The sequence below is a fragment of the Telmatherina bonti genome, assembly GCF_933228915.1.
Source record: "Telmatherina bonti genome assembly, chromosome: 5".
Classification (NCBI taxonomy): domain Eukaryota; kingdom Metazoa; phylum Chordata; class Actinopteri; order Atheriniformes; family Telmatherinidae; genus Telmatherina; species Telmatherina bonti.
The window spans coordinates 11,022,066-11,036,140 of record NC_136623.1 but is presented as its reverse complement, the minus strand read 5'-3'; the positions used below and the strand labels follow the sequence as shown (position 1 = coordinate 11,036,140).

At 37.4% G+C, this 14,075-nt stretch overlaps 1 long non-coding RNA gene across 1 annotated transcript; it reads right to left on the bottom strand.

Moving 5' to 3' along the window:
* Nucleotides 1–1,197: 1,197 nt before the first annotated feature.
* LOC306756244 lies at nt 1,198–11,139 on the bottom strand. The gene is made up of 3 exons (XR_013771320.1): nt 11,102–11,139; nt 2,790–2,943; nt 1,198–1,984 (listed from the first exon to the last, which is right to left on the bottom strand). It is a non-coding gene; the product is annotated as an uncharacterized lncRNA (long non-coding RNA).
* Between the last annotated feature and the right edge of the window lie 2,936 nt (nt 11,140–14,075).

Below are 14,075 nucleotides of genomic sequence, written 5' to 3'. Positions count from 1 at the left end.
AAATTGATCACTTATTTAAATATATAAGTTCTCTTTCATCAGAATATGTAACTGATTTGCAGGTCAAGCCATAAAGTATTACCATAAATCTGTGTATGACAAACAGTGTCTGTAGAAGAGGATGCTGGAAAGATGATTACAGTGGTGATGATTGGATAAGTTATTCCACAGTCCTCCATTAAACCATAAATCTTACGTCATTTTTACAAGATTAAGACCACTAAGCAGTGGCTCAATGAAACCTAATCGTTGAAAAGACATATCTTAAACAATAAATTATTAAACAATACATTAATATTTAACTTACTGAACTTTTGACTGTGATTTGTTAAACCCTCACTCTCTGTATTTCTTTTGCTTTATTTTTTAAACTTTGTATTTTATTTTTCTTTATTATTTCTTTATTCATTAATTAATTTAACTTTTATTACATGTCTTTTCAAAATCCAACAGTTATTTGCTAATTCTGAGCAAATAGCTGAATATTAGGGCACTATTTAACCTTGATGGTCTAACTCAGATGCTCGTTAGATGTAGGTTTCTTATGTTTTAAAGAATTTTCGTATCAGTACACGAATCTCCCATACTCCATGAAGGCAGCACAGCTAGCATTACTAAGATATTATCCCTGAACTGCGAAAACGAAAAGCAAAGCGACAAAAATATAAAAAGACAAACAGGGTAACACAAATGGGAATTTATATTTTGTCTTAGAAAGAAATGGGAGATATTTTGTTTACTTTGCCACATTTCCCTGGTTCACTTCAGAGCCTCGAACATCATCTCACTTCAGTCCATCCTTACAAGGAGATTCCCAAAGGCCCAGCTGTTCTTTAAAACAAGGTAAAATGCTCGAAAATGAAACTTTTCTGACTATTTACAAAGTGCTTTGTTGCTACGCTTAAGTGTGATGATGTTGACGACCAGCATGTGTCTTGGTTGGACATTAGCATTGGACACAGCTTCCATGTTAGCCTTCCCATGCTAATGCCTGGGATTGGAGCACGTGTCCGTCATTAGCACAGAAACGCACGTGCTCTGCTGATTAAACAAGTATCTGCAGCCTCTAATCACAATTTTTTTTTATTTATCTATTTTATTTTATTTAACTGTGCCTTAAAGCCAGGACTTGCATCTAGCAGTTTTTTCCTTCACCGTCACTTTTACAGGCATGAAAATAGCATGTTTTGGGTTGGACGTACACTTTATGGTTCCACTTTTTATTTTATTTTATTTTATTTTATTTATCTCAAACATGCATACAATACAAAACAAGGATGCACATTTGTGTAACATTATATCTTGTTTGAGAGGGAGCAGAAGGAAGCCCAAGGCTTATTTCAATACTACTCCTTATTTACAGTCTTTAATTTACAGTTATATGGCTAAATACACAGTTTACATACTGAAAGTCATCAGTCAGAGGGCAAAATACAAAGCAGCAAAATAAATAATGTATTTTCTTCTTTTTTATATTTATCCATGAAAAAATTCTTGTGCATTTTTTCTAAAAACGGAATAATGTTATTACATCATTTTAAATCATCACTTAGTCCATTCCATAAAGTTACTCCATAAATGGAAACACCACTGCTTTTTAGGGCGGTGCATGCGTATGGTTTACCTCTCAGATTGTACACACACACATTTACATGTACATTTTAATGTGAAGAGGCAAGCTTATTGTTTAAACAGAAAGGGAATAAAATTTATATACACTACCAGTCAAAAGTTTGAACAAGCTTTTTCCATTAAAGCCAATGGAAAAGCGTGTCCAAACTTTTGACTGGCGCACCTGATAAACATGTAATTTTTTGTTCTCCATGGTAACAGATGCAGAAGAGCAGGGATCTTTCCACGTTTCCTTGGTTGCAACACACCTGATCAAATGAGCTTCTTAGAGATCCACTTCAGGTGTGTTGCTCCAGGGAAAACATCCAACACCTGCAGGATAGTGGACCTTGAGGACCGGGGTTGGGGCTTACTGCAGCAGTGAAAATGGTTAATATGCATTGATATTTGCCTGTTTTTTAAGACGTCAAACAACCTGCCAGCCACATTTGTAACCTATTTGTGTTTTTTAAACTAATCTAAAACACATTCTTTGATATTAATTAAGGTCATCTTATTTTTTATTTTTTTATAAGTACTCAGTTTATATTCAGTGCAAAAATCAAAAGTTAACTTGATAAAAAAAAAAAACCAAAAAACTATTCCAGAGGTTTTATGATTAAATATTCAGATTGACATCATAACTTAAAATATACACTGTAAATAAAGTGCCACAACACATTTAGCTGATGATTACAATAATTTAAAACAACTAAAAAGTACATTAAGCCATTATAATAAGACACAATCCTATGTCAAGGAACTTAAGTTCTGCATTTTTTAGCTTTAGTTTGAAGGAAAATTAAAACTTTTGCTTTCAGTGTAGTGAAATGTTGAGTACATGGTGCTAATGAAAACACTCCTGTTGAAAATCATCTGAATGTATTTTGCATAATTCAAACATGTTTAATCAAATTTTCTCTTTTTTTTATTTAAGGATCACAACAAAACTAAAATAGTAAACTGACTAAGGCTTAGTGTAGATTATTCAGTATTAGAGTATTTTTCCATGGATTTTGTCTTGAACATGTAGGTCTGTTTTGGAAAGAACTGTACTTGTTAATGCCATATTGATAGATAAACACGCTTATACATTTATACACATTTAATAACGTGAACCACAGAGTATACACTAACAGGTTGGTATGTATGTTATACACACACACACAAACACAGACCTCTTTCATGGACTGCCAGTGGGGGTCACTGTTCTCCTGCATCACTCAGCCTGACCTCAGAGTGGCAAAGGTGGCAGCACCTTCAGGTCCTCGGGTCACATTGTGGAGACATTTAGCAGGAACCGGGATGGATCTTTGACATTAAAACCTGCAACTATTACAGAATCACACAACACAAGGTGGACAGCTGATTATTCTGTTTAAAAAAAAATGCACAAATCACAGGTGACTGAAAGACGGGAACAGAGAGATTCATTTTTATTTAAAGATCAGTGCTAGTATTTCTACTTATATATTCTCCAGTCTTAATAAAAACATGATCTTTGTCCCATTGGGAATGTTAATATTTCTGAACAGAGACCATTGAACTGGGTTGTTTTTACATTTGGCATTTTACTGTTGGCGTCCAGGGAGCTGGATAAACTATCAAGTTTTTTTAAAAAAATTTTTTTTATCCTGTTTCAAAGACATTTAGCACTGCATTCAGAACAAATAAATGGCTGTAACAACATTTAATCCCACAGACAAATCACACAAAACATTCATGGCTTTCAACTCACGGAAATCTAATTAACTGTCTATAAATAAGTGCAAAGTAATGTTTGAGAGAAAGCAATAATATAAAATGCAGACATGACAGGAAAATAAATTCAAGCAACAACTTTTAATCTGCTAATGCGTGTCAACTAAATCTTCACTGCGATCATGATCAAAGTCCCATCAATAATCTACCGTCTCACGATCCTGCAGTGGACTTGTTCTTTCCTGTTTGTTGTCCACATTGGAAAGATTTTATCAGTTTTATCCCCTCATATATATTTAAATTTGACCACAATAATTCATTCATTAATTCTCTGTGACGCTTATTCTAGTTAAGGGCTGCAGGGAAGATGGAGCCTTTCCAGCAATTAGCAGGCGAGAGGCATGTGCGCCCAGGACATGTCACCCATCATTCTACCATAATGATAAATAGGAATAAAACCTCATCGTCAACATGGCTTGATGTAATTATGTACCTTTGTTAGCAGAATTTCAACTTTGTATTTAATTTTCTTTATTAATTAAATAAAGATGTTGTACTTGCGCTTGGTCTGCACCCAGAGTATTCGCCACAATATCAGTCTCTTCTAGTCAGTATCAAGCGGCAACCTCTGGCGGTTAAAGTAAAGCCAATACAGAAGTGACAAAAACTGCATTTCCCCTCTTATCCACTAGGGGCTCCAGAACAGAGCAAATCACCATACACTCCCATGTTAAAAAGACCAACTTTACAGCAGAAATACACGTTTACAGCCTGGTACAAAAAACATTTTAGGTTTAATATGTGAGGTTTACCTTCATGACAACTGTGGAGGAGTGAATTATTTTTATAACTCATCTGTGTGGAATTAATCTCATTTTAAAATTTGGCATAATTAGGGGCGTGTCTTTTTTGATTGAGTTGCAGTCGATATCCCACTGCAAGAAGGCAGATTGTAGCACAACAGCAGGTTTTAGTCGGTTAACAGTGTCATTTAGCTTTAGCCCGCTTACCTCCGTTAGCTGGTTAGCTTCTGTTAGCTCTGAGTTAGCTCAGATGGCTATTAGCTACAGATAGTTTGGAGTTTGCTAAATGTCAATCATCCATCCCTACGCTCACAGCCCCCTTCTCAGATCTACCATTTTTGTATTTTCTAAGAGAAGTGGCATGCATGATGCTGCCAAGATGGCGACAGTAGGAACCGTCTAATGGGCTTTAATTGGCTCTTTAGAAAACTGTGAAGCAACATTAACTTTTCTGTGGACTCAAACTGGTGTTCTCAGTTATTTCCATTGATGTGAACAGGCTAGATTTGTCAAGTATTATTGTTATTGTTAAGATTGAAGATGCTTCCATCTTTACAGGAGGAGATGTTAGCCAGTCACACCCAGTCCAACAGTCCCAACGTCATTTTGTCATACATTTCCAGTTTCTCATAGACGCAAACTATTTTATAAATCCAGTTTATGTGCCGCCTTGAAAGTCAAATCTATTTCAGTTGAAAGTTTCAATTTGTTTCTCTTATTTTCTAACTTTATCTGGAAATAAAACAAACAAACAGAAAAAAAATGATTTTTTTTTTAATGCTTTATAGTTTTAATAAAGGGCTGCACAGTGGCGTAGTGGTTAGCACTGTGGCCTCACAGCAAGAAGGTCACTGGTTCAATCCTTGGCTGGTTTGGTCAGTGGCCTTTCTGTGTGGAGTTTGCATGTTCTCCCCGTGTATGCGTGGGTTCTCTCCGGGTACTCCAGCTTCCTCCCACCACCCAAACACATGCATGTTAGGTTAATTGGTCACTCTAAATTGCCCCTAGGAGTGAGTGTGAGCATGAGTGTGGTTGTTCGTCTCTCTGTGTGTGGCCCTGCGATGGACTGGCGAGCTGTCCAGGGTGTACCCTGCCTGTCGCCCAAAGCTGGCTGGGATAGGCTCCAGCTTCCCCGCGACCCTGAATTGGAATAAGCGGTTCAGAAAATGAATGAATGAATGAATGAGTTTTAATAAAAATCTTCCAAACCCCAACTTTCATCCAGTGGTTTTAACTGACTGTACTCCCCATAAAACCATTAAAACAGGTCATCTTTTTAATGATGGCAGTCAGACTTGTTTACATTCAGAAAATGGGACTTCTTATGGTTGTGTGCCAGCTTGAAACATGGCTCCCAAAAGCAGCAGTGGTTTAGCACAAGATATATTTTAGTCTAAATACATTTTTCATGTGTATCTCTGCCCATGTAATTATGATTTTTAAGTCTAACCAATAGGGCTGTGATGATTTGCTTTAGTCCCAATTAAATTCGGAATTTTTGGGTGCCAATTCAATTTAAATTGCGATTCTCACAATTCTACAGTATTGCTACAGTAGATTAAAAACCCAAAAATTGGATAAGACTGTTGTTTTTACTAGTAATTTTTTTTATTTCAATTAGGAAAAAAAAAAGACAGTAGCCAGACCACCATGCTGCTGCTAAAATGCCCAAGAAAACAAGTAAAAAGATTAATAAAAACAAAAACAAAAAAAAAAACAAATTTTATAATGGATTATTTTCATTTATTTGAAAAAAAAAATCTTTTTTTTTTTTTTTTCGATTTTAAAATTGTGAAGCAAAAAAATTCTGATTTGATTCGATTTTCTTATTGTTCATAAACCTAATAAGGAAGTGACAAAGTTTCATCTTAACATGATGTTTTTACTTCTAACAAAAGGTTTCAGCAAATTGTGTTCATAAAATACTACAAAAAGAATGGACTTTAACTTAATTCATGATAATTTTCTAATAATTACCAAATGGTCTTTATTTTAAATCCTGTGTGATTTTATCAGAAGAATGTAACACAGAAGTGAAAAATAGTTGTCACTTTTTTGAACGTTTAAAGATGCACATAACTGCTGAGCTCTGCTTCTTTGTACTTGTGAGGACTTTGTTGCTCTCTTAAGGAAAAACTTGAGTCTGTTAACATGTTAAATATGTCCTATGTACACATTATAACGCTTCAAAACTTTGAGCTGTATGTCAGGTAGTTATTTGTGGCAGGTAGTGTCATACTATGCGATGTCAGCCACCAAGCAAAGAAAAACTTTGCAGCCCGCAACAACGTAGTATTTTCATACCCTAACCGTGCATTAGGCGAGACGTTTTAAACAGCCAAATCCAACCATGTCACTCTAAATTTGTAGACCTTAACCAGAATGAGAATATAAGCTAGAATGTAAAAGCTTTTCAGAGCAGAAATCTGTGATTCTCTATAAAACCCCAACTAAAACTCACACCAGCTAATTGTGATTATATTCCTCGTGTGACACTTATCCGTGCAGATATTTTGCACGTGTGCATCTCACAACATTGAAAAAGCATCTGAAAACACAACTCAATAGATGAAGTAGTGTGGCAATGGACTAAGCTGGATGCAAAGCTCATCAGACTTCATAAATGTGCAGGGTTGTGATAAAAATGACCAATAAAGTTCTTCAGCAGTGTTGGTGCACATCCCTGCTAGCTAAACCGGATGGCAGCAACTTGCAACTTAAGTTCAAGCAAAACAAATCAAAACTCCATCAACTAAAAATGATTTCACTTTATTATAAGTTTATTTTTACAATCATGTTATGGAAAATGCAGGATTTCCTTCTGAGACTATGTTTCCACTATGTTTGGAGTGAAGGATTCGAGACAGAGTCTCGGCTGTTAGCATTAGCATTAGCTTCCCAGCTGTGGTCACAGTTTGGCAATAAAAACACTTTAATTAAAGCTGGGAAATATGTTTTTTTTTTTTCTGGTTAAATGTGAATAAACAAATCAGATCTCAAGTGATTGTAGATTTTTCTCTGTTTTCAACCAAACTGCAGCTTCTCAGATCTAAACCGGAGTGCTGCTTGTGTTTTAAAGCTGAAGTATGACTCAAATGTGGACCGAACTGCAAGATGTTTGTCGGTGAATGTTTACTGGTGTGTTTCATTAGGGGTGGGAAAATCGAATCAAAAAAATCGAAAATCAGGAATTTTTTTGCTTCTCAATTTTAAAATACATTTTTTTGTGAAAAAAAATCTTTTTTTTTTTTTTTTTTTTAAATAAAATTAATTCACTATAAAATTTTTGTCATTTTTATTGTTTTTATTGATCTTTTTACTTGTCTTCTTGGGCATTATTGCAGCAGAATGATGGTCTGGCCACTGTGTTGTTTTCTCCTAACTGAAATCAAGAAAAGTTACTAGCAAAAAAGAAGTTTTATCATTTTTTAAAAAATTTTTAAACTACAAAAAATCTGCAATATTGAAGAATTTTGAGAATTGCAATTTAAATGGAATCGGCACCCAAAAAATTGGAATCAAATCGAATTGCACAAAAACACATTGTCACAGCCCTAGTTTCCATTAGAGACGTTACACATTAGTCACATGTAAACCTTATTGCTAAGAGACAAGGTAACAAATGGTGGCGAGCTGTCCAGGGTGAACCCTGCCTTTCGTCTAAAGACTGCTGGGATAGGCTCCAGCTCCCGCGCGACCCTTCATCGGATTAAGCGGTTAGGATAATGAATGAATGAATAAATTAAGGTAACAAATGATCCAACATAAAGATGTAAAAATGACATCAAACTAATGGCACTATGTCAGAATTAAGTGTTAATGAGCTTCAGCAGCCTCTCCACACTGACTTATCATTAGTCAGAAAACAGGCCTGTCACCCTGATACTAACTCAGTGGAACAAATTCTTTGGGAACCATCCAGAAATCTCTAGGAACCAAAAGAGAGAAGGAAGCCGTTAAATCATAAAAGGTTGACTTCACTCTTCTAAATGATTTGCCTTATTGGAACAGCATGTTGAAGCTGGACCTTCACAGGGATGCCGGATTGATGCAATATGGCAGAAGTCTTCGGCAGCAATTGGACGGAGCCTGCAGCATTACTGCACGCGCTGCAGAGTGGAGCAGGAGTTTTACAGCGCAGGCTGGCTTTGGTTGGGCGGTGGGTGAGCGGGCAGGCCAATCAAACAATAAAAATCACTAATGACCCTGATTATTGAGAAGTCTGGAACCGGTCCCCGCCTGGCACCTATTTCCATTCGCTTGAAGTCGCTGAGGAGTGTGAAGGAGGGCGTTTACAAATTTAGTCTGGGAGGAAACGAGCTTAGCGTTGCGACAGACTGAAGCCGGAGCTACTTTTGGGTTTTTTGGCGGTTGTACCGAGTCCAGATCTAAATGGGGGTTTTAGTGCGGTGACCCCGGGCTGTTTGAGGTGTGGTCTGACTCGGTGCAGGGCCCTGCACAGCATCACACATGTCTGCCCAGGCTCCAGTGCTTTCAAGCCGGAGACGGCGGGGAACCATCCCACCAGGCAACTCCAACCATCCCTCATTATAGATGATGATCTCACCCCGGCTGTCCGTGGCCATTACAGGCTTAGAAAATGGCCACCTATAAGAGCAGCAAGTGTTTCAGATGACACCGTTAAAGCAGCAAAAACCGTCTAAAGACACATGGTTTTTATAGTCAGCTCTACATCTCAGCTGATGGGGCAACTTTTAAAGGAAATTATCTGATTATTAATGGCTTAGTTTTTAGTTTCACACAGCTTTTTTTTCTGAAGCAAAATAAAAATAACATATTGATAAACGTCTTTATAAAACCGTCATCCTAAGATGTTTTTTTTCTTTCTAATCCTGATGCAAATTGCTTCACTCCTTTGCTTCATTAGAAGCGAATTAAGAGGCAGATTTCTCCTTGTAGCTCCTCGCTGTCACTCCCCGAGAAGGCTGCTGTTCTCTTCATGTAATCGAGCTGTAAACGCAGACAACATTTACTGTCTGTCGTTGCCGTATATCACTGACATCTCGCGCTCCTCCGTACCCTACAACCGCTGTAAATCTGCGGCTGAAGCTTGAAAGGAAATGAGCAGCGACAACAGTTTCCACGCCACCCGCAGATGTTCATCTCCAACACCACCGCTGTCACGGAGATGTGCAGTTTATCTCTGACGCTGACAGATGTGCTTTTGCATTTTTGCATTATTAACAGTCTCGCATTTAAAACTTTTGCTTTGATTAAAGACTGAATGTATAAATGTGAGAACTTGTGAGGTGGAAAACATAAGCAGACTCTGTCATTATATCCAGAAAATATTCTTTTTAATTATTAGAAAACCTTATTACATAAGAATTATTTCGCTTTCCTTCAGATGTATCATTTTTACAGCTAGTTTTAGTCTTACTGTGCTTTATATATCAGGAGAGGGTCGCTGGGTGGTACAAGCAATGTTTCCATCTTACCCGGAGAGTAAAACAAGAGGAAAACGTCTAATGATGACTGCATGCACACGCCAGTCTTTTTAAATGCTCATTTTACACTCCGAATTGGAGAGCTGCATCAAAGCCTTTTTGCTCTGAAGCGTATTAAAACGTCTTTAGGAAAGTGAGTGGCCTCAGAAACGGGGTTCAGTTTTTATTAAAGCTCTTTTCAAGGCTTAAAACTGTAAAGAAATATTTTTATTATTATTGTCAGTAATACTGTTTTTTTTATAATCATACTGTATTTTACATTTAGTCACATTTTAAAACCTCATGAATATATAAATGTAAATGTTTTGAAGTACTTGTAGCACAAAAAAAAATAAAAATCTGCAATTATTTTTGCTCAAATAACATTATTTTATAATAGTTATGTATTTATTAATTACATCTAAATTCATTCATGTGATTTTAAACATTTATTAGATGCTTATAAATAGAATTTAAAGGCGATCTGGAATCTTAAATGAGCATCTCGTTTATAAATCAGTCTGCACAGATTTTCTTCTATCATGTTTTGGGCGAAGTACCGACGTGTCGCTGCTGCTGGGGGTTGCATTTCTGCAGGAAGAACTTTATTAACTTTCAGAGGGGGTGTGTTGCTCATGCAGCACACGATCATGTTGGCTTTGAAAGGACGTGGGAAAGGCAGAAGGTGCTGGCTGCTTGTTTGCTTTTCATGACAGCAGCACTGAGCTGCGTTTGCTGTAACCCTTCCTGCTCGTCGTGTGACTGACAGCCACAGGTTTACCTTCAGTTTCTGTCTACTCTGGTGAAAGCGGGCCACCCCCGTCCTGCATCAAGCTCATCACACACACACACACACACACACACACACACACACACACACACACACACAAGCTCTTGGCAACGTCACCTCTTCTACTTTACAATTATTCACCATACCACCCCTTTCACCTCCTCTTTATTCCCTCTTTTATTTCAGATGTCATGATAGAAAAAGAATTATGTCACCGGTTATTTGAGACAATATATTGACCATGTATTCCCTCAGGACCAGTTTTTTTTCCAAATGGGACAAGAGAAGCGTCTGAAACGATACGCTAAACCCTTCACTGAATCTGAAACTGATGACATGAATGTTGTTGTTAAAGGCTCATTAAAACACTGCAGGATTTCACCATAAACAACTGAATAAACATAAATGTGCAAAGATTAAATTCCATTGATATAGAAGTGGCCAAAAACGATATTTTAAAAAAAGTACAGGCCAGATCCGTGACTGGGCATTCCCATCTCACACACAAACATTCATGCCTAATCACACACCCAGAGGCTTTGAGTCATGGAGCCCACAAGGGGCTAAGACTAGGACTGACTGAAAACACCCACGCTACAGGCCATCCGCGCTGCGAGACGAGCGACAGGATTGGAAACATGTGTGCATTAATACCTGCTCAAGGCCCTGAGCAAATATATAGCCTGGACTAACCTGCTAATAGCCTTAATTTGTAAGATAAACAGTAGAAGAGTTTGACACTCACTCACCTAAGGTGCTTTTCCTCTGCTGCACTGCCTCTGCTGCCTTCAGTGGCTTCGGAGGGACTGGGGGGCGGGGGGGGGGGGGGGGGGCACGACAGCGGCAAACTTACTGCCTGCCTCCGCCATACTATCTGTTGAAGTCATTTTCTCTCAAAGAGGAATTAATTTCCTTTCTCAGGCGGCCCACGGAGTCTTTGGCACAGCCTGTGTCGTCCCACTGGATCCCCAGAGTGTGGAGTTATTGTGGCTGTTTCCCCGTAAGACCTGGCAGAGCCACGGCATCTCTGCAACAGCCATACATTTTCATTTTGTTTTATCTTTTATTTTAGTTGCATTTCTACTCCTTAGATTTAGACTAAATGCCAACGGCAAGTTTGCAATCACTGCTTTTTTAGTTTCAGCAAATCATATTTAAGACAGAAGATTTAGAATGATATTATTCTTAAATATTTGTGTGAAATGTCTTGTAATGTTTATATATTTATCTTAAAAACAGTTAAATTTGTTCATTGTGTAACTCAGTAGGTTTAAAGTCACAAGAATTATTAATAAATTATTTCATATTTAATCACATTTACTCTGCAGTTTAAACCTTAAATCCCCATCATGCTTTTCTCATTATCATCTATCAACATTTACAGCTATTTTTACAAGCAATGTTTTTTTTCTATCATCTTTTAGTGTCTATATTCCTCATACTGTATGTAGGTACTGACATTAAGAGACACCAGTGAGACATTCTCAGCTGTTTTCCAGCTTTTTAGAAAGTTATTCTAAAATACATTTTTGTTTTTATGACAAGGCCGATTTACTGAAACACGGATGTGAGGATCAACAATGTGTAATATGACTGTGTAATGTATTATTCTGTAGTCGGCAGATGAAATATTTCATCTTATATAAATTGAAGGGATCTCCAGAACTTTCTTTTCAGTCATTCGTGACTCTACAGGCTTTAATAAATGTGCAAATAATTTCAAATCATGCCATAAATTCAGATTTATTCATAAGGCATCCTTAAACACAAGTAATTTTCACCAGTATGTTGCACCATAAGAAATATGATAAATCATAAACAAAGAAATTAAAAATGTAATATTTAATAAAAGTTAAGTATTATAATAATGAAAAAAAAAATCACACAAAAAACTAACTGGACCTAATTTCAACCTCCAGTTTAGACACCTTAAGTGAGGAAGACCACCAGGTCTATCAGGAAAATATAAATTTGGGTCCATACGGGAATATTAATATCAGAATCTGTAGATCTAATAGATTATTTAGGGTTAATTCATATGGTAGATAATCAGCAAGTTTTTTATTATCCTCTATATATAATATGGGTAACCATGGAAATGATGCTGTGATGACATTAATCACCAGTCAGGAGTCTGTTTGTTGCATTTTGAAGATTTGTTCCAGATTAAATCAAAATGAGAAAAACAAAAGTAACCTAAAAGAAAGCCTGGGCATGACTTTTCCTTTTATTTAACTTGATAAAATACACACAAGCCTAAAGAAAGAGGAGAAATCTTGTTGCTTTACATGTGATTGCCAACAGGAAACAATAGAGCCAGAAGAAAATGCATAAAATCAACATATAAGGGGGATTTATTAACATTTATTTTCTACTGAGGCTGAGAGAAATTCACAAACATCTGCCAAACATATTTCTGAGGCGTCAGCAGAAATAAGCGCGTCATCTGCATAAAAGAGATTTGATCTTTTTTCAAAAGCAACCCAAGAAGCAACATTTAGACTGAACAGTGAGCTGAAGCTCATATGGACCTGTGACGTACACCACAGGCCAACAGAACCAAGGTGAAAGACTGATCTGCAAAGTTCAGACAAACAGATCAGTCACTGAGATAAAACCTAAACCGCTGTAGAGCAACACCTCCAACACCGACGCTCCACTCAGGACGGGGATAAATGTCACGACCCAGGTTATCAGAAGCAGCTGTGAGATTAAACAATGGAGTCAAAGGTGATTAAATACTTATAAAGGGGCTGTGATTTGATCCAAGACCAGACTGAAACATGTTGGAAAAACACTTTCTCCATTAATTTAGATGGAAAAAAAAGCAGAATAAAACAGAGATGGGTCTGTAAATATTCCTGGCTTGAGTACAATAAAAACATCGTGTCGACATCTGTAATTGTTCATCTTTAGATTGCGTTGGTAATAATTTGTCAGTAGCCAATCATTTAAGGCAGCTTTCTGACATAAACACAGTCCTTTGACTTCAAATCAAAAAGTAAAAATTGAATCTGTATTTATGTGTTGACAGATTCAATGATGTGTTTCATTTCAAAGCGAGATAAAACACCAATTGGCTCTTTTTTTTCCCCCCTTTTGGCTCGTCCATTTTCAGCTTAGGTAGCAGGTAGAACACTTATGTGACTAAATGTTAAATCTCTTTTTAAATCCCTATTAAATAATCAAAATATCAGAGTTACGGATGAAGTTGGAGCTTGTCAGACAAACAGACACAACAGCAGGAAAAGGAAGCCATTAATGGCAGCAACACACATCTTTGCCTGCTTCCAGAAGCGTAGCAGCATTTAAGGGGGTCAAGATGGACAAAGACAGGGTTACATGCTGAGTTAACCCCCGACACCTCTCCCCCTCTATGTCTCCACAGCTCCCACTTCCCCTCACATGACCTGCCTTCCCTTCAACCCCACCCATGAAGCATTAAGGCTGTTTTCTTGAAGAAATAACAAAGAGAGAGGGGGGGGGGGGAGAAAAAGAGAAAAAAGATGGCCATCAGAGGTCAGATCCAAGTCCAAAATAAATTGCCTTCTTTCCTGAGGCTCAGCCATTTTAATAGTACAGATTTATTGTGCTGTGCTTTTTGGAGGGTGATCATATGTATGTGGTCAGTAACGCGTATGCAGTGTATGACCCAGCCTCCCTCTCACGTTACACCCTATTTATAACATCCCCTCCGCCGGCTCCCCTCGTTCTGCAGTTCCT